The following is a 17,684-nucleotide window of genomic DNA, read 5'->3' on the forward strand; positions in this document are numbered from 1 at the left end:
TGGTGAACTCATAGCATGCTGTGGTGGGATTACCCCCAGACCACAATACAGATCTAAATACACAAGGTAACCCTTTTACTTCATGTAAGCCATATTTTAATTAAACTTACAATTCAATTGTATGCTCTCCAAGCCGTTTTTTTTCTTGTGTGCACAAATCAAAAGCTAGAACAGTCTCACATGGCTATGTATTGTGGCACTGCATTTTGTCACAATTGAGTGAGTTTTGTAGTTATATCCCTTATAATCTTATACATCTTCGCTTTAAAAGCAACTTATTATTAACCATATATTCAAATGTACTCATTTAGTCCTCTTTTATCAATTTCTCACCAAAACATATATTTATCTATTAATTATACAGTTCTCCACATTGTGCTAGGTGGTGTTCTGATTTACAACTTGTGTTGGTGAGGGCTTCTCCTTTCTGTATAAGAAAGACATTTAAAGAGTCGCTGGCTAGCATCGGGTATCCTCAAAATGAGCCAGCTCTCTGTGTGAGAGGGGAGGGGCACCATGGAGGGAGCGCCCATCGGGGGTGGAGGCTGGGGCCCAGATACTGCCGGTTGCTGCGGCTGTTGCCACGGAGGGAGAGAGCCTGTGCCAGGGCTTGATGTAGTGGGGGGTATCTGCAGAAAAAGTAGTGACTTAAAATAACACTGTAGTATTTTACCAATACATGGCACTGTATTCTGTAGTGCAACCGAAAACGACTGCTACAAAGACAACAAAGATTTCGAACTTAGTTTTTTTAATGAAGTTTCTTTTTTACCGTTGTAAGGGGTTGAATAATTTACATTGTCCTTTTAAGCAAATATATAACCTTGTTTGTCAATAATAAGTTGGCATTGTAACAAGAGTGAGGAGACTTTAGTGACTGTGTATGTAAGGACAGTCCCTCCAAAATTCAAGTCAAGTCAAGTCAACTCAAGTCATGTTTATTTGTGTAGCCCTTAATCACAAGGACTTTCAAAGGTCTGCACAAACCACAGATTATTGCAAATTACAGACTATTATCACGCCCTCATCTAAAACCTACATGAGGGCAAGGAAAAACTCAAAAACCTGAGGAAAATGAGGAAACCTAGAGAAGAGGCCGCATTTTCTAAAAGCCCTCCCCCTGAACACTATAACAAGCAATACAGAGATATCGTCAACATGAAATATAGGTCATTCATAAACTATAGAATATAGGTGTGTTATAAGACCGGTTCCACTGAGGTTGCAGATCAAATCTCCGAGGGCAGAGAATTCCACAGCACCTGGGCCCGGATGGAGAACGCTCTGGAACCTGCGGTTTTCTTTTTAGGTTTTGGGATCACTAGTTGACCAACATTTTCAGAGCGAAGGATCCGGACCGGAACATAAGGGGAAATTAAATCTGAAAGATATGAGGGAGCAAGTCCATGCATAATTTTGTATAATACCAACAGAACCTTAAAATCACATCTTAAGCAAACAGGGAGCCGATGCAGGTTAGCTAAAATCAGGGTAATATGATCAAACTTTCTTGTCTTATTTAAAAGCCTCGCTGCAGCATTTTGTACCAGCTGCAGGCTCTTGATTTTGGACTTTGGGAAACCGGAGAGTGGTGCATTGCAGTAATCGAGGCAAGGAGTAACGAACACATGAATTATAATCTCCGCATCTGACTGGGACAGCATAGGGCGAATTTTAGTAATGTTGCGAAGATGGAAAAAAGCTGTTCTAGTCATATTCTTAACGTGTGTTTGGAAGGACAGATTGGTGTCAAATGCGACACCAAAATTTTTAAATGAGTCAATTGGTATTCATTTTAAATTGTGAACTCATGATTTTAATTCGGCATAATAACAAAACCTGATTCCATCCAGTCTACTGTACGTCACAACATGTCACCTCTCAACATTTTTGACTTGCAATCGAAGTCTGAAAGGAAAGAATGGTTTATCCTTGTTCAATTTATTTGAATGGTAGCAATTCCAGAATTCATTTAGACGGCTCAATTTATCTTTCACCACGTTCCGTATCTCCAAACAAGGATGAGTAAGCCGTGGCCTCGCACTCGCCTAGCCTCCGTAAAGAGGATCAAGAAATAAAGACACACACACATGCCCACACACAACCGTAGACATTTTTCTTCTTCTTTGCCTCTCCACCTGACTCATTTGAAGCAGTCGTAGGAAAAAATGTGCAGAAAGATTTCACTATCCTCTTTTCATACACCTTTTTTGTCAAGTATTTCTTTTTTTACCGCTCAAGTTCAGACACAAACCGAAGTCTGATGACACATCTGAGGCACTCTAAAATGACCCGACGGGAAAAGAGAGCAAATATATTTAGCCCTAAAAAAACCAAAGCTAGAGACGTGTGTGCTTACAAGAAGGAAGCATTCTTGTCACTGTGTGTGTATGAGAGGACATTTGCGGAGTAAATACACTTGCTCTCATATTTAGCATCATACTCTCACATGTACACAACTATTCTCTCATACAGGCAAAGATATACACACGCATAGACACTGCTATATTCTTTTGTACATACTACTATACTCTATTATATACATTTTCTGCATTTATATAGCACTTTTCAAGTCAATAAAGACCTCCCAAAGCACTTTACAATGTGCTTTACAATTTTTCCTTTTACACACTAACTAACCGATAGCAGCGTCAGCCATGCAAGGCCACTACCTGCTATAAACTGTAATTCCAAAACAAAATATGATAATAAAAAGACAATTTCAACAATATAAATAAGATGACTTTAATTACCAAATTTTCTTTACATACATTAACAGTGTATCCTTAAAAAGAATTGGGAGGGACCAAGCTTAGGTAGTTGCTTGATGTCCTCCAAAAAGTGTTAATATTTTAACCATGTACCATAGTTGATTAAACAAAATTAAAACTTTTTTTTTTCACATGGCAAACAAGATTTGCTGTTTTAGTTTACATTAAGTGTAAATTAAGAACCCAATATTGTTTTAAACACAGTTTTTTTTTACGTGTTGCAAGTGTGGACACCAAACGCCCAGAGAGTATTCAGATTTATTCAACTAAGTAAATAGATAGATGTACTTCATTTGTCATTCTTGTACTGAACACATGGATACATAACGATACATCTGACCCGCAGTTTCTGTAAAAAGTAAAAAAAGTTTGTCAGAAAAGTTGGGGCCTCTAAAAAAGGAGGCTGTACAATGGTGCAGAAGAATTGTGAGGATCATATAATGTATAAATATATGGATGTGCAGTCGTAGGCTTTTTCCATATCCCTATGTTATACTGGATAATGAGTCCTTTTAGATAGGAATATGGGGTAGGGGGGCAGGGGATCATTGTGATACTGTGTGTGAGAGAGCATAATAGTGTGTGTCTGGTAGAGGTAAGATCGGGCCAAAGACCCGGCCCGCGGGTATTAAAGTCCGAACCCACCCAAACCGGACAAATTAACTTAATTGAGGGGCGGTGCTTGAATATGTAATTTCTTTCCCGGGAGTAGAAGGTAAACAATTAAACATCATGGAGGGGGGTTTTTAGGAAAAAAAAAAAAAAAAAAAAAAAAAAACAAAGGCAGCGAGAGAGAAGCCTCTCCCAAACCCAAACGTAATGATTGACATCATAGGCTCGGAGTTAAGATTTTACCTCTAGTGTCTGGGGGTTTAGTAGAGACGCTGCCCTACTTACAAACAAGGTAAGTTCCAGACCTATCATTCGTAAGATGAATTTGTTCTAAAGTTGTTTCTGTGCTATATTTTTTTTGTGTAAGGTTTATATACGTATTTTTAAGGCTTGTATAAGTAACCTGTATTGTTTTGTACAAAAAAATAAACATTTAATAAAACAATATGCTATAGAAAGATAAATAAAGTGAAGTTTAAATTACTTGTGAAAGATAGGCTTCAAGAGTTAGGCTACTTCCTCCTCCGTGGTAAAAAATGGGCAAAAAAAAGCATCCAACCATTTTCTCAACTGCATCAATCTTTCTTATTCCACTTTCCTTTTTTCAATAAACGTCTCGCCTCTTCTTTACACTTTACACCAACCATGTTAAATGTATGCATGAGATATTAAACAATAAAAACATCAACATTCTTAGCGCGCTACAGATACAGTGCACGTAGTATGTTTACACACAAACTAGGAAGTAGCAGCTGGATTTCTTCTTCAGGGTGGATGCTGGGTGACCTCTCACAGCGCCATACGCCGGTAGTGGTGGAAAGAAGAACAACAGTAATGTCTTCTTCTTTGAAAAAGGTGCACAATATAAAATCTAATTCACAGCAATGTCCGGATATATTTTTTTGTCATACCGTAAAAAATGTCTCTACCGTTTCTCGTAAGTTGAATGGTCGTAAGTAGGGGAGCGTCTGTATGTGTGTTGGAGTATAGTAGCATGTGAGTGAAATCATAGTGAGAGTTACACATGAGAGCAAGGATGAGTAATCTCCAAACGGCCTGTGTGCAAAGTCCACGCTACGGCTAAGCTTCGCATTTCATAGACGTTCCAAACAGTGGCAGGCAGCCCTCCACTCCACAAATAGATAAATGAGTGTATCAGTGGCCGACATCTGCAGATTACGATTAGCGCCTGGAAATTGCGTCCTTGAACGAGATTTTGGATGTCGACCGCGGCTCTTTTATGAGCGTGACTCCCATTTTGGCGGAGCGCAGGCTCTGGCTTTGTCCTCAAATTGGCTACAATTTGGAACGGGAGAGAAAATCCTCGGCTCCGACAAGAAAGCGACCGTCGTTAATTGTGTGGAATATGAATAGCTGAATTCGGTTAACCGGTTTCAAAGGGTATTCGCCCAAAGGAACTTCTTCTTGTCTTCTTTCCACTGACTCGCCTTTTTCATCTCTCTTCATCAAGATTTTTTTTTATTCCCCACTCTATTTTTTCCTTCCCCCCTGCACTCTAATTTTACTGCGAAGCAGGCTGCTTTGGCGAGCCGGCATTATCTTATGTATTCAGCTTTCAGCTCCTCTGCTTCTCCCGATGAGGCGAGGCTTAATTGGGTCCCGGCTTTAAAGTCTGTAGAGCTCTCCACTCACTCATAGAACCACATTCAGGGGCTACTCATTCACTTTGAGTATGTGTTAGATGTACAAATGTTATTTACTTTTATACTCCAAATCAAAAGGTGCGCACTTCCTGTCTCTACTGAGCGCCCGTGCGGGGAAATTTGCAGACGGCTGCACACAGGGGAATCTTTGACAAAAGTATTATTTCTTTAAAAAAAAATTTAATGGAGGGTGGTGTTCTTGTTGATAAGAAAATAGCCACAGCCCCTTCAGTAAATGAAGGCAATTATATTGCTTTACGGTAGCATAGATAAGAAACGACACCGTTTTTTGTTTTAGGTTTGTGGAATAATTAATGACTCTCTTGCATAGTAGTCTTTTTTTCAATACAATTACTTGGTAAAAAATATAAGAGTTTAAATCTTAATGATTTGTGTTATTGTAGAAAATGAATTGCATAATTTCAGTAGATGCCGCGTACCTCACAGATTCTAAACGACAGTATTCAATTGATTCACCAAAAATGCATGCGTAACTCAATTAATTGCTAAAGAATCAAAAGCCATAACAGGGTGTGCTTGCTTCTATAAAGATATTTAGGGATTGAGTACAATGTCAACATTTCAATAATATGCACACTAGAACTTAAGTTATTTCAGGTTACTCAGTCTCCTCCTATTCAGCTAGGTGAAAATAATTTCCTACCCCATTTATATGATTATTTGCAATGTTTTTTCCTTCTCATTTAAAGATATTTCATCTGTTTTTCTACAAAATCAAGAGATATACTTTTAGTTTAATGGACACTCAAAATAAGAGAAGACACCAATTAACTTTGAATTAGAAAAAAGAACAGAAGAGGAAAAAAATCTTACAATTCCAAATATGTTCTAAAATACCTCCCTTGAACCCTATCTTTTTATTAAATCTCCTAGGTCATAAAAAGGGGCCTGGAAATAAAAAAAAAACTGCAACAGCATTGGCCAACACAATAGTCAAAATAAAATTCATAACAGTGATGAATCAATGGCAAAAATTGCCTAAAATATCTCCTAAATTTACTGTATCACACGAAACGACAACTCTCTGCCCAAAGTATCGCCTTCAACCTGAAGGACAAAGTCTTCTGTTCTAGTCTAGTTGATGTAACAAAACAAAACTGATAACATTTGTATCATTGGTAATAAAGACTATTCTATTCTATTATGAAAAGAATGTATCTTCATATACATTTATACAAATATAGCCTCATGGCCAACAAATATAGACACCCAGATGTATCAGATCGATGAATCCAAGTGAACAGCTCACACAAACTTGTCATCGCCTCAGTTCCTCCCAGCTAAACAATGTGAACAATTATGTGCACCATTAAAGCCTGGAGAAGGGAAAAGCAGCTGTCAGGAGCTTGCTAAAAGAGAGGTAGAGAGGTGGGGACGTCGCGTCGGTAACTCTCGTTCCATCCCGAGCTTGCCTGCCGGAAATTCGAGTGTTTCTGTGCCACGAGACCGGTTTCCTCACAAACGACAGATATACAATTTCACCCTTGCCTTCGATTGGGAGTTTTTACATGCAAACTCCTCCTCATTAGTTGTCGCTAGCCTGCACGGGGAGCAAGCACTGGAATAAATGAGACCGCTATCAGCAGCTGCCTTGATAAGCTGCCTTATCTTATTAGGTTCCACATCAAAGTTAATCAGAGATGAGAATTGTAATTGGGGCGACTAGACAATGCAACAAGATCATGGGGAGTGGGGGTGGAAAAGGTGGCTTGCAGTGTATGTCATCTCCAAAACATCAGCGGGCTGGGGCGGGAAGATAGGGTGCATCTGTTGGAGTGTGTGTCTGTGTGACCGGGTGAGATGCTGGGAGTGAGTGTGCATGATGAAGAGCTGAGGGGGAGTTAGAGGGGAGGGAAATACTGGGCGAGAAGGAGGAAAGGAGTAATGGCAGAGGCATAACAAGCAAGCTGCTCAGAATTAATGAGCTTACTCAATAAGAAAAGAAAAACCAATCAGTGTGTGTTGGGCAAATATAATTTGGGAATAATTGCTTGATTGCTTTTCTATAGTAGGCTGATTTGACCACACACAAGAACCAAGAATTAAGATGTCAAGACAAGAATTAATTTGGTGAGCCAGGGCACACAATGTGCCTCTGACTCGGGAGGCAGTGCAGCCCAAGTCGAAGCACGCTAATGATGAAAACACGTCGCTAGATTGCGTATTCATTTCCTAGACTCGGTTTTCCGTAAAGACCCGGAGTTAATGCCACAGATGTTGGGATATTCAACTAAAAAAATTGCTCATGCTAGCATACTTAATTGACATTTTTGCATATTCTACTCTCTTGGTGATAGCTCTCTGATTGTGTTGTTTGTGCTCTCGAATATTTTTCAGTTGTTTCTTTTTAGGCTCAACAGTGCAGGTATGGTAATTGGTGGGATTTGAAACTCCCCAAAGCCCAAGCAGTGCTTATTTCCAAAGTTGTCTCTCCTCTGGCAATTGGCAATAGAGGGTTTCTTTCATGACTTACTACCTGCTTTGAGAAATCCGCCCCAGCCTTGCACACTCGCTCGTATTTGCGTAGAACTCAGTGTGGAAATGTTTTGAGTCTCTAACAAAGTACCAGTGGTCAGGAGGAAAGGGGGGAAAAATACTCTGGCGCCATGTCATCATAGCTTTTGGAATGATAAGAAAGCATCCACACAGACTCATGTGGAACTGCTCTGTTTCGTTTGCAGTTTGTATTATCTAGCGAAAGTATAATGTTGCAACAATTGTCTGCTTTATAGGAACTCTTAAGATGCTTTAAAGCGTTAACTTGAGATAAAGCTTTAACGTAAACATCCATTAAAAAATACTGTAAGTAGCTACTCAGACAGTGGCCAATACCTGTATTGGCTTCGTTTTATAGGTAAATAATTGAAATTAGATTAATATGATATTGGTTAGCGCTTGTGCAGCACAGTTCATGTCATGGGAACCTGTCGTGGGTTCAAATCCAGCTCCAGACTTCCTGTGCGGAGTTTGTATGTTCTCCCCATGCTTGCTTGGGTTTCCTCCGGGCACTCCGGTTTCCTCCCACGTTCCAAAAACATGCATTTCAGGTGAATTGGCCGGTCCAAATTGTCCCTAGGTGTAAATGAGCGAAGGAGTTGTCTGTCCCTGTGTGCCCTGCGATTGGCTGGCAACCAGTTCAGGGTGTCCCCTGCCCACTGCCCGGAGATGGCTGGGATGGGCTCCAGCCCCCCTGCGACCCTAATGAGGATAAGCGGTACGGCTAATGAGATGAGATGAGATGATATTACTTATTAAATGTAGCATATTTTCTGACTATAAGGCACACATAGTATTAGATTATTTTTTAATGTATGGAGCGCCCTATAATACTGTGCACCTCTGTGTGTGTGTTGCTGTTGTAAGGTGGACATAGTAGAGGCCACCATGAGAACAATGTTAGCGTTGATTGTGTAAGAACGATTATGTAGGTTTTGCAGAACATTGTGGTTTATTCCACATATCACCATCAAACTGCGCCACTAACGATCAACATTTGCGTTCGGAGGCTGGTGCCCAATTCCTCCAATGTTGCAATCACCACCGTACTTTTCCTTGGTATCTTTCACATCGGCATGCGTTATTATGTGTTATTTCAGTGTGAACTACTACTCTCGTACATGTACGCAAAAAAAACTCTGAATGAAGACCTGAGATTTTCAAAATACGCTATGTATAAGGTGTCGCTATCTTGAATGCTAAAGGTTGGTCCCAAACAAGTGATCAACACATTTTTCTCTGAAAATCACGGATAGTGTGCGAGGACAGCCCCTCTGACAATGGCGCTGATCGCCAAAGGGAGCTCACTAACGGCACTTCATGTATGCGGGGCTTCACAGCCGATGTGAAAAAAACAAGTGAATCAAAGGAATTCTGACTTTTTTTCACATGCCAGCGGCAATATATCTCTTACTCCATATATGTCAGTCAGTCCATCAATTCATTCAAAAATACTATACTATACCCTGCCATACTATGCTACACTATACCATACTATTTCAGACAGTCATTCTTCGGTTATCATGGTAATGTATTTCTGTAGTATTTTTGCAGTATTTTGTATTATTACAGTAGGTTTATAATTATATTATTTTTGTAGGATTAAAATAGCATTATTTTTCAAGTTTCTTTTTTTTTTTTTTTTACTACTACTACTACTACTACTACTACTACTTTTACTTCCGGTCTGGAGCCTTCGCTCTGAAAATGCTGGTCAACTAGTGATCCCAAGAGCCAAGAAGAGATCCACAGGTTTGAGAGCATTCTCCATCAGTGCTGTGGAATGCGCTTCCCCCTGATATTTGATCTGCAACCTCGGTGGAAATGTTCAAATCTAAGCTTAAAACACGATTCTATTCAATAGCATATGAATAACCTACATTTTATGTTGACAATATTTGTGTATTATTTGTTATTGCAACATCCATTGCAGCCCGGTCATCCTAGAAGGATAACTACCTCATGACAAATAAACATGACTTGACTTGACTACCTCTGTTGTATTGAGTAGTCTTCTCATATAAGAATGTTTGTTGTATATCTGTAGTATTTCTGTAGTATTTTTGTAGTACAGTGTTACTGTAGTTTTATTTTTGTAGTATTTTTGTGATATAGCCGTAGTATCATTTTTGTAGTGTCCCTATAGGTGTAATTTGCAGTATCTCTGTTGTAATCCTGTTGTAGTGGTATTTTTGTAGTAACATTTATCTTGTAGTTTTTTATATTTTAGTATTATGTATTGGTATTTTTTAGTATTTCAGTGAATCATAATTGATGTATTTTCAAAGCAGTATTTTAGGAGTGTTTTTGTAATTTTTTGTAGTATTTCCTCAGTAATATTTTTGTTAAATCTCTTTAGTATTTTTGTAATATTAATGTAGTTGTCTTTTTGTAGTATTTTTGTAGTAAATCATTTTGTAGTAACATTTCATAATATATTATTGCTGTTGTAGTGTTTTGTATTAATAATATACATCTTTTTTATTTTCAGAATGAAAGTAAAATAATATATGAGGTCCCTGTTTTAAGCACTATATTTGATATTTCGTTTTTTAGTAATTGTTTAGTGTTTTTGTTGTATTTTTGTTGGAGTATTTTTGATTGGACACACAAAGTGACAATAGGGACGATGTTGACACCAAACAGTCAAACACTCTTAGGGGCCCATAGTGGTCGCCGGCTTGCTTATGCTTTTGGCCGGCTATGCTTCGTTAATGCCCCAAGGGTCACACTTGGGATGACGTCCTTACCAACTGAAAATGTATGACTGTAACAAAATAACAACTATAGATCTATAATTTAAAACCACAGAACAAAGAATTACAGTTGAATGAAAGGTCTCTATTGTTTTAAACAACAAAATTGGAGGGATTTTCCTTTGAGTGCAAAAAAGCGATATCATATCCTTGAATTGAGGAAGGTGTCGACGATGATTAAAATACAAGAATCCTGAATGTAGCATTTTCCCACTAGTTGAAGCTCCAGGCAATTTGTTTGATGGGTAATGGAGCTGGATTTGGTGAGATACAGGCTCGTCACGGGTGGCTTGTGAGAGTTGTTACGTAGCTTATTCGTAACCGAACCCTTGCTATTGCCTTCTCTCAGTCACTTTCCTGACCCAGTGACAATCTACAAAGAACCCGCTGTTGATTTTTTTGCACTCTCCTGACTATTGACAGAGTCCGATTTAATCGATGCATTTATTTTCAATGCAACGAGCTGCTAAAATTCTAGCTTAGCTTTTTTTCTTTTTTACTGAATTAAAGTTTTTTTGCACCACTAGGCGCCACTAAATATTACACACTGTCACCCTAATTAAATCATTAAAAATTCATTTGGCCCTAGGTAGATTTGATGAATCACGATGAATGTAAATTCTATTCAACGACATTCAGTCTAGTTCGTTTAAAAAAACTTCAAGGACAAGCTATTACTTTTAATTAATCAAACCAAACCCTGATAAAGTCTTAAATGAGCTGTAAGTCAAGATTTATTAGTTGTGAAATTCCATAACACAGCTCAAATGTTCTTCATAATCCAGAAAGGTATAGATCAGGTGCCGGGAACGTACAACTCGCAAGCTATACAGTGTACGGCTCTTTTCGTGAGTGCATATGGCTTGGTGGTAAAATGGTAACCATGCAAATTTATTTTTCAGTGTTCCAATTCTGATAAGCTCAATGTTGAGTTTGGTGTGTGCATAGATGCAGCAACTATGATAACACACAAGGTTCGGTCAAGTATGTAAAAGGGACATTCTTACCTACAGTTTACAGTTTTGGACGTACATCACCACAGCATTCTTTTTATTGAAGGTCATTATATAATGTATGTTCACTTTTGTGACACTAAATGATAACAACCCAAAGAAAAAACTGTCAATACCCAGAAACGCTAGCCAAGCACAAAGAGCAATTTGGGTGAGCAGTAAGCGTAGGCAGAGCTATGCACACAGGGCATGCCACCTTCTCCTTCACACACGCCCTCTGCGCTGAAGGCAAATACATCCATACACCTTTTGTTGGCAGTTTTTGTGGCATATTTACAAAATAACTCTGTTTGCACCTGGTTTTGAAACCATTATCTACCAGAAAAATGAAGCACAAATCAAGCCTGAATAATCTTAAATAACTATGAGAGAGCAACACTTTGTTGATATGGGATACAGGTTCTGGCATTCTTATTACTTCATCAATACAGATCCCACAGATAAATAAAATGTGCTGACACAATAGCTTTTGTACGGAGAGTGGGTGTGGTTGTTTTGCTCAACTGTCTTAAGAGATGCACACGGGCCTCCCGACTCCACAGCCCCCAGCAGCCTTGCACCCCGACAGGTTCCAACCACGAAGCAGATGAGTCCGACCTGGAGTCATGCGCCTCCGTCTTGTCTATCGCTGAACTACCCTTGACGCTGATGACAACCCCTAAAGCGAGTCAAGGAGAATCCGAGGTGGACTCCTCTTCTTCGAAAAAGGTCCGACGCGCCAAGTGGAAATCTGCCGAAAAGAAAGCGGAATCCAGTAGTTCGCATGTGTCTGGCGGCGCCAATTTTTTCATCGTTGGTACTGAAGGCCACGACCGGCGGTTCAGATGGGTAGCGATTTTCTTTCGGGAAACGGATCTCCAATTCGTACTCCGGAGGAGAATAGCTGCTGATCCCGGGCTGAGCCGGCCCTTGTTGGTCTGATACACCTTTTTCATGAGCTTGGTGTTTAAACTTACACTTGTTGCCATACCTGCAACCGTTTGCCTTTAAATAGAACTGGCAGATTTTTTTAGAAGACTTTCCACCCTTCTCATCGCTACTGTAATTTTTTCCAATGTTGCCTGTGAGGAACAGTGCGTCCAAAGTTATGACCCACACAGAATTGGCAATTCGTTCCTGGAAGCGATCGCCATAGATGGCGGTCAAAACTAAGGCTTCCTCCTTTCTCTCATGCAGGCACTCATCTAAGGACATGGCCGAGACGCAGGCGCCGTAAACCGCTTCCTGTCCGTAGCGCTCGGTGTAAACCTGGTAAAGGAGTTTTTCTAATGTGGTGCCGAGATCTCCACCGTTGGACTCCAATGCCTGCTTGCTGCGCTCCCGGTCAAAGCCGTACCTGCCAAGTTTGCCGATAGCAAACAAGGAGACAACGGGTTCGACTGGAGCACGTTCATTGTCAGACTCATATCCTCTCGGACTCTCTGCTCTCTCCACAGGCTCGTCGGTGGTGCTCCAAAACTGGCCTTCCTCACGGTGATCAAGCTCATCGTATTCCTCATCTTCCTCCTCTTTTAAATCCTCAAAACCTATGTTATCTTGTTCATCGAAATCCCGGGTTCGCAGGTCCCAAAGCAGCTCCTTGATCAGTTCTTGATTCTTGTCTGTCATTAAAATCCTCTGCATAGGCATGTTGCTCAGTAGCCTAGATGGTAAGGCGCCCGCTTTGAGACTGGGAGGTCGGTGGTTCGCGCCCCGGCCGAGTCATTCCTAAGACTTAAAAAGTGGTCGGCGGCGGCCTCTGTTGGCTGCGGCTGCATCGGCTCGCTACAACGGGTCAGGTGCAATCGACATTTCGTTCTGTGTACATTGTTACACAGAATGACAATACAAGGAAATTATTATTATTATTATTATTATATACGGTATGGCTTTCTCTCAACAACAACAAAAAATCACAATATTTTGCTATTATGGCTCTTTGCATCAACGAAGTTCAATGAATTCATACTCACTTTTTTGAACAACCCAGTCAGCTTCTATTTACATCAAGTGGCCGAGTTACAATTGAGATCAGATTGACCTAGAAAAAAAAGGCTAGTGTGTGCTATTGTCATTTTGATTAATGCCATATCAGTGAATGAAATGGAAGAAGGATAATACTTGACTAAATCACAACTCCGTTATTGTATATTTTATTTTATGTATATTTTATATTGTATGTATATATATATATATATATATATATATATATATATATATATATATATATATATATATATATATATATATATATATATATATATATATATATATATATATATATATGTACATATATATTAAATATATATAAATTGTGCAGCTGGGTTCTAGTCAACGATTGGTTCTCAAGGGGTATGCCAATCAAAAGTGTCTCTGATGTGAAAAAAACTGTTAATCATAAAGCTAGATGCAAGGCGCAACGTAACATTAACGTAACATTCGGAATTGAATCAGCTAACCCGCTGTTCAATTTTCGATTTGAATACAAAATATATCCCGACCTGAGCACATGCATACGAATCGGCACATATATTTGCTCCCGCATGAGTCTGGTACTTAGTTCCAATTAGGCTGAAAACACTGCTGCTGTGATAGAGGCTGCTCAGTTATCACCTCTCTGCAGGTTCCACACGGGTAAGGCTATTCATTTTCAAATGTGCATGTGTGTGCGGACGAGTACGTGTGCATCGACGTTATTTGAGCAGTGAGGTAAGTAAAGGGAATAAATAAGCAGGCAGAGGTCCTGTCATGATGATGTTATTGCTACCCCGGGTTTGCCTGCAGCATTATGAGGACAGGCACGCTGCCATATCCTTCATTGTCACATCCACCGTACAGGCTTGCGCACACACACTCATTTGCACATACAATGGTTGTAAGTAAATTTACACTGATCCACAGTGCACCTAATTGAGCAATGTATTTTTTCCCACCCACATCAAGGAATCTGAAAATGTGAGATTCTTACTTTTGGAGTTAAGTTTATTTTCATGTGTTACACTATTAGGTTGGACCATCTGCATTGCTAATGCCCCTGCTTAGACAGCTGTCACTGCCTTGGGAAAAAAAAGGGAAGAGGGGGTGGACGGATCACGCAATCCTTGAATGAGTGATCCCCGCTCCGATTAGTGGCAGTGAACTTCGCTGAGCCCAAGTGATAAGACTGCAAAGAAATTCCCAAGTTGCCAATAGCCTATAAAATTATCCGACTGTAGGCAAAGAGAAATTGTGCCTCCTGGCTCAGGGGGCTTCAATCCGGGGTTTGCCGAGATTGACATTATTTAAAGCTATGGAAATTGGCTCCAGCTATCTAGAGGATTGCTAAAATAAGAAATTTTCCCGGAACATTTATGAATACGCTGACAGGTGAGCATCGGGCGAATACAGTTTGTGTTTGGTGCGCATACTTACACATTTATACAGACATGAACATATACACACATTTCCATATATGTACACAAACACAGGAGGGAGTCCAAAACAATGTATATATGTTTTATTAGCCGATAACTCAATTATTTATGTATTCTTTTTTTGAAGACTGAACCCATTGAACATTGAATTGCAGCCCAAATTGAAACATTTCAACATAGTCCGAGATTGTCTTTGCAGCAAGCTAGTCATGAGGTAGGCATTACCAAATCATCTGTCCATCATATCATCTAACGTTCAATGGAGAAGTTACATTAGTCCCTTCGTTAATGTTAGCCTAAAATTCTTTCTTGGACATTTACCTTAACCTGTCTTCTTTGTGGGGCTTGTCGATGTACATGGTCTTCTGGAAGGTTCGTTGGGGACATCTTGAACAGTTCCATCTGGGTTGGGCAGATCAAAATATATTAACAATATTAAGCAAGCACTTGGCTCGGATTGATATTATTGTCCTGGTCGAAATTCTGCTCCACCACCAATTTTCTCACCTCCCTATGTAGATAGCGCATCAAGCTTTCTCTCTCATTGATTGCTCTCTGCCACTCTCTAAGTTCAAGCCTGATTCGTGACTGACAGGCACCCTTTTAGAACCTTTCCCTACCTGGCCTGCTGCAGCATCCTGACTTCCAAATATATGTACCCACACCTACCAGAAGACAAAAATGACAATGGAAAATAGGAAGTGCTGCACATTGTGGGCATTTTATCAACTACCGAAAAGAAAAATGTCAGGTGTATTGTTGTGTTATAAATTGCTCTGCTATAACCCCACCAACTGATATAAACACATGAAAAAAGAGCAACGAGCTGCAACCAAAAATGTGAACATGTTGCTGTTCCTGAACAAAAACATGTAAATTCCTAGTAACTATGGTAACAAAGTCAATGAGAGACATTGACACCTTATTACTGACTTTATTTTCAAAAGGTATTTTATTTATCTAGAGGTTAAGACACACACACACACACACACACACACACACACACACACACACACAGAGTAGACATTGTTGTACAATATTTGTATTTTTGTTATATATATATATATATATATATATATATATATATATATATATATATGTGTGTTCTGAAATAGTTGTAATAAAAATAATCATATATTTTTTCATATTGTTAAAATTTGTAATGTAGCTATTTGTTTACAAATTAAACAGTATTAGTCCCTAAAGTCATTGTACCATGTTTTTCGTAAAGATAGACCAACTCAAAGGGGGAAGTAGTTAATCATTCAATGATCATGAAATATCCCAGTAAAAAATATTGGATCGGTATCAATACTACCATGTATTTATTTGGATAGGGTCAATACTAAAATTCCCAGTTTCGCCCACCTCTAGTTTGTGGTTCCTGGTGAAATTCCTTCCTAAATTGTCTTCACACATCTGCTGCATTTTTAGTCTTCCAGTATGATTTTAGAATAAATGCCCTTTCTTCAAAGTCAAGTCTGGCTGCAATCACTTCGTTCAATCAGTTCAGTCAATTAAGAAAGAATAAATAATTGAATTATCTATGGCAAAAATGTGTCTACATTTTTGGTGACACCCTGTATATGTGAAGTGTACTAAGGAAAACAAAGCCTTGGTATAATAACACATCAATAAACACACTGCTGGCTCATAAGCTCTTTTCAGAATGTGACCATTTTGCATAGCTTAACACAAGTGCACATAGACAAAGGCATCCATGTGAGCAGAGGGCACTGAATATATGTAGTGTGTGTGTATGTACATGTTTAAAACACATGCATTTATCTAAGAGTGTGTTATTACCACTTATAAAAGTGTGTGCTAAAGATGGAGTGTGGCATCGCTCATGAGTACCTATTCAAATGAACGCCAACATGCAAATACCACCTCGTGCTTCTAGCTTTAGTTCTGTAATAGTCACACGGACACACACATGTGCACACGCAACACATGGACACACGCAGACTCACCGACCGGGATGCATGTGGTACTTTAATGACAAGTGGAATATTAATCCTGTCTCCATGTTTATTACGTTTTTATTCACGTAATTGCCTGTTTTCAGTTGTTTAAGCTTGAGGCTAACAAGGGAGATGAGAGTTTGTATGTGTATGTGTGTGTGTTTGTTGCAGCATTACATGAACATGCTTCTGGACACCCCATCAAACCTAATGGATACAACCTTCATCGTATATGGTCATTATCGTGGATGTTGGAGAGCAATTCATCCTCATATTATCTCAACAGATCCTGTTCTATTCTTACACACTGTCTAATTAGGAATGGGGGCAAAACCCACTCAGCTATATGCATAATATTCTACTAATGTACACTGGCACTATGAAAGCTTTAACAGTGAGCCGTCGAAAGACATACGAATTTGGGATTAGTCATTAGGGTTTTTTTTTTTACTGATACCAATACAAACAGTCTTTGTGGTCACTGAAACAATAGCAAGAAAAATTAATAACAGACAATTTATTAAATTGTCAGACGGGATCGATACCTGATACTGGATACAACAGCAAGATACCGGACAGGACGGGACAGAGGGGATTTATACCAGATATTGGATACACGAACAGGATACCGGACGGAGTCAAAATGCAAGTCTTGCAAGTGCAGAGGTTTGTTGGGCACTGAGTTTAAATAGGAGTGGAGCAAATCAGGTAACGAGCAGCAACTGGCGCCAAACGAGCGGGCCCAGGTGAGGGCAACGGGCAATTGTGACATGAATTCCATACATGGTAGCTAATATTAGTGGATAGCATTGCACACGGCAACACTAGCATAATATCCATTCAGTAGGTACCAGCAACAAAATTGCCTGCAAACCGGGCTAACTAGGCTTTCTCCGAGAGCCAAGAAGTCTGCAGGCTCGAGAGCGTTCTCCATCCGGGCCCCGGTGTTATGGAATGCCCTGCCTCTGGATATAAGATCTGCAACCTCAACGGAA

At 39.6% G+C, this 17,684-nt stretch overlaps 1 long non-coding RNA gene across 1 annotated transcript; it reads right to left on the reverse strand.

The window, feature by feature from the left end:
• Window positions 1–385: 385 nt before the first annotated feature.
• On the reverse strand, window positions 386–17,291 carry LOC148351539 (uncharacterized). The gene is made up of 3 exons (XR_015852826.1): window positions 17,235–17,291; window positions 15,047–15,127; window positions 386–629 (listed from the first exon to the last, which is right to left on the reverse strand). It is a non-coding gene; the product is annotated as an uncharacterized LOC148351539 (long non-coding RNA).
• Between the last annotated feature and the right edge of the window lie 393 nt (window positions 17,292–17,684).

This window comes from Urocampus carinirostris, chromosome 15 (assembly GCF_059441175.1).
Source record: "Urocampus carinirostris isolate Australia breed hairy pipefish chromosome 15, RoL_Ucar_1.0, whole genome shotgun sequence".
NCBI classification, from domain to species: domain Eukaryota; kingdom Metazoa; phylum Chordata; class Actinopteri; order Syngnathiformes; family Syngnathidae; genus Urocampus; species Urocampus carinirostris.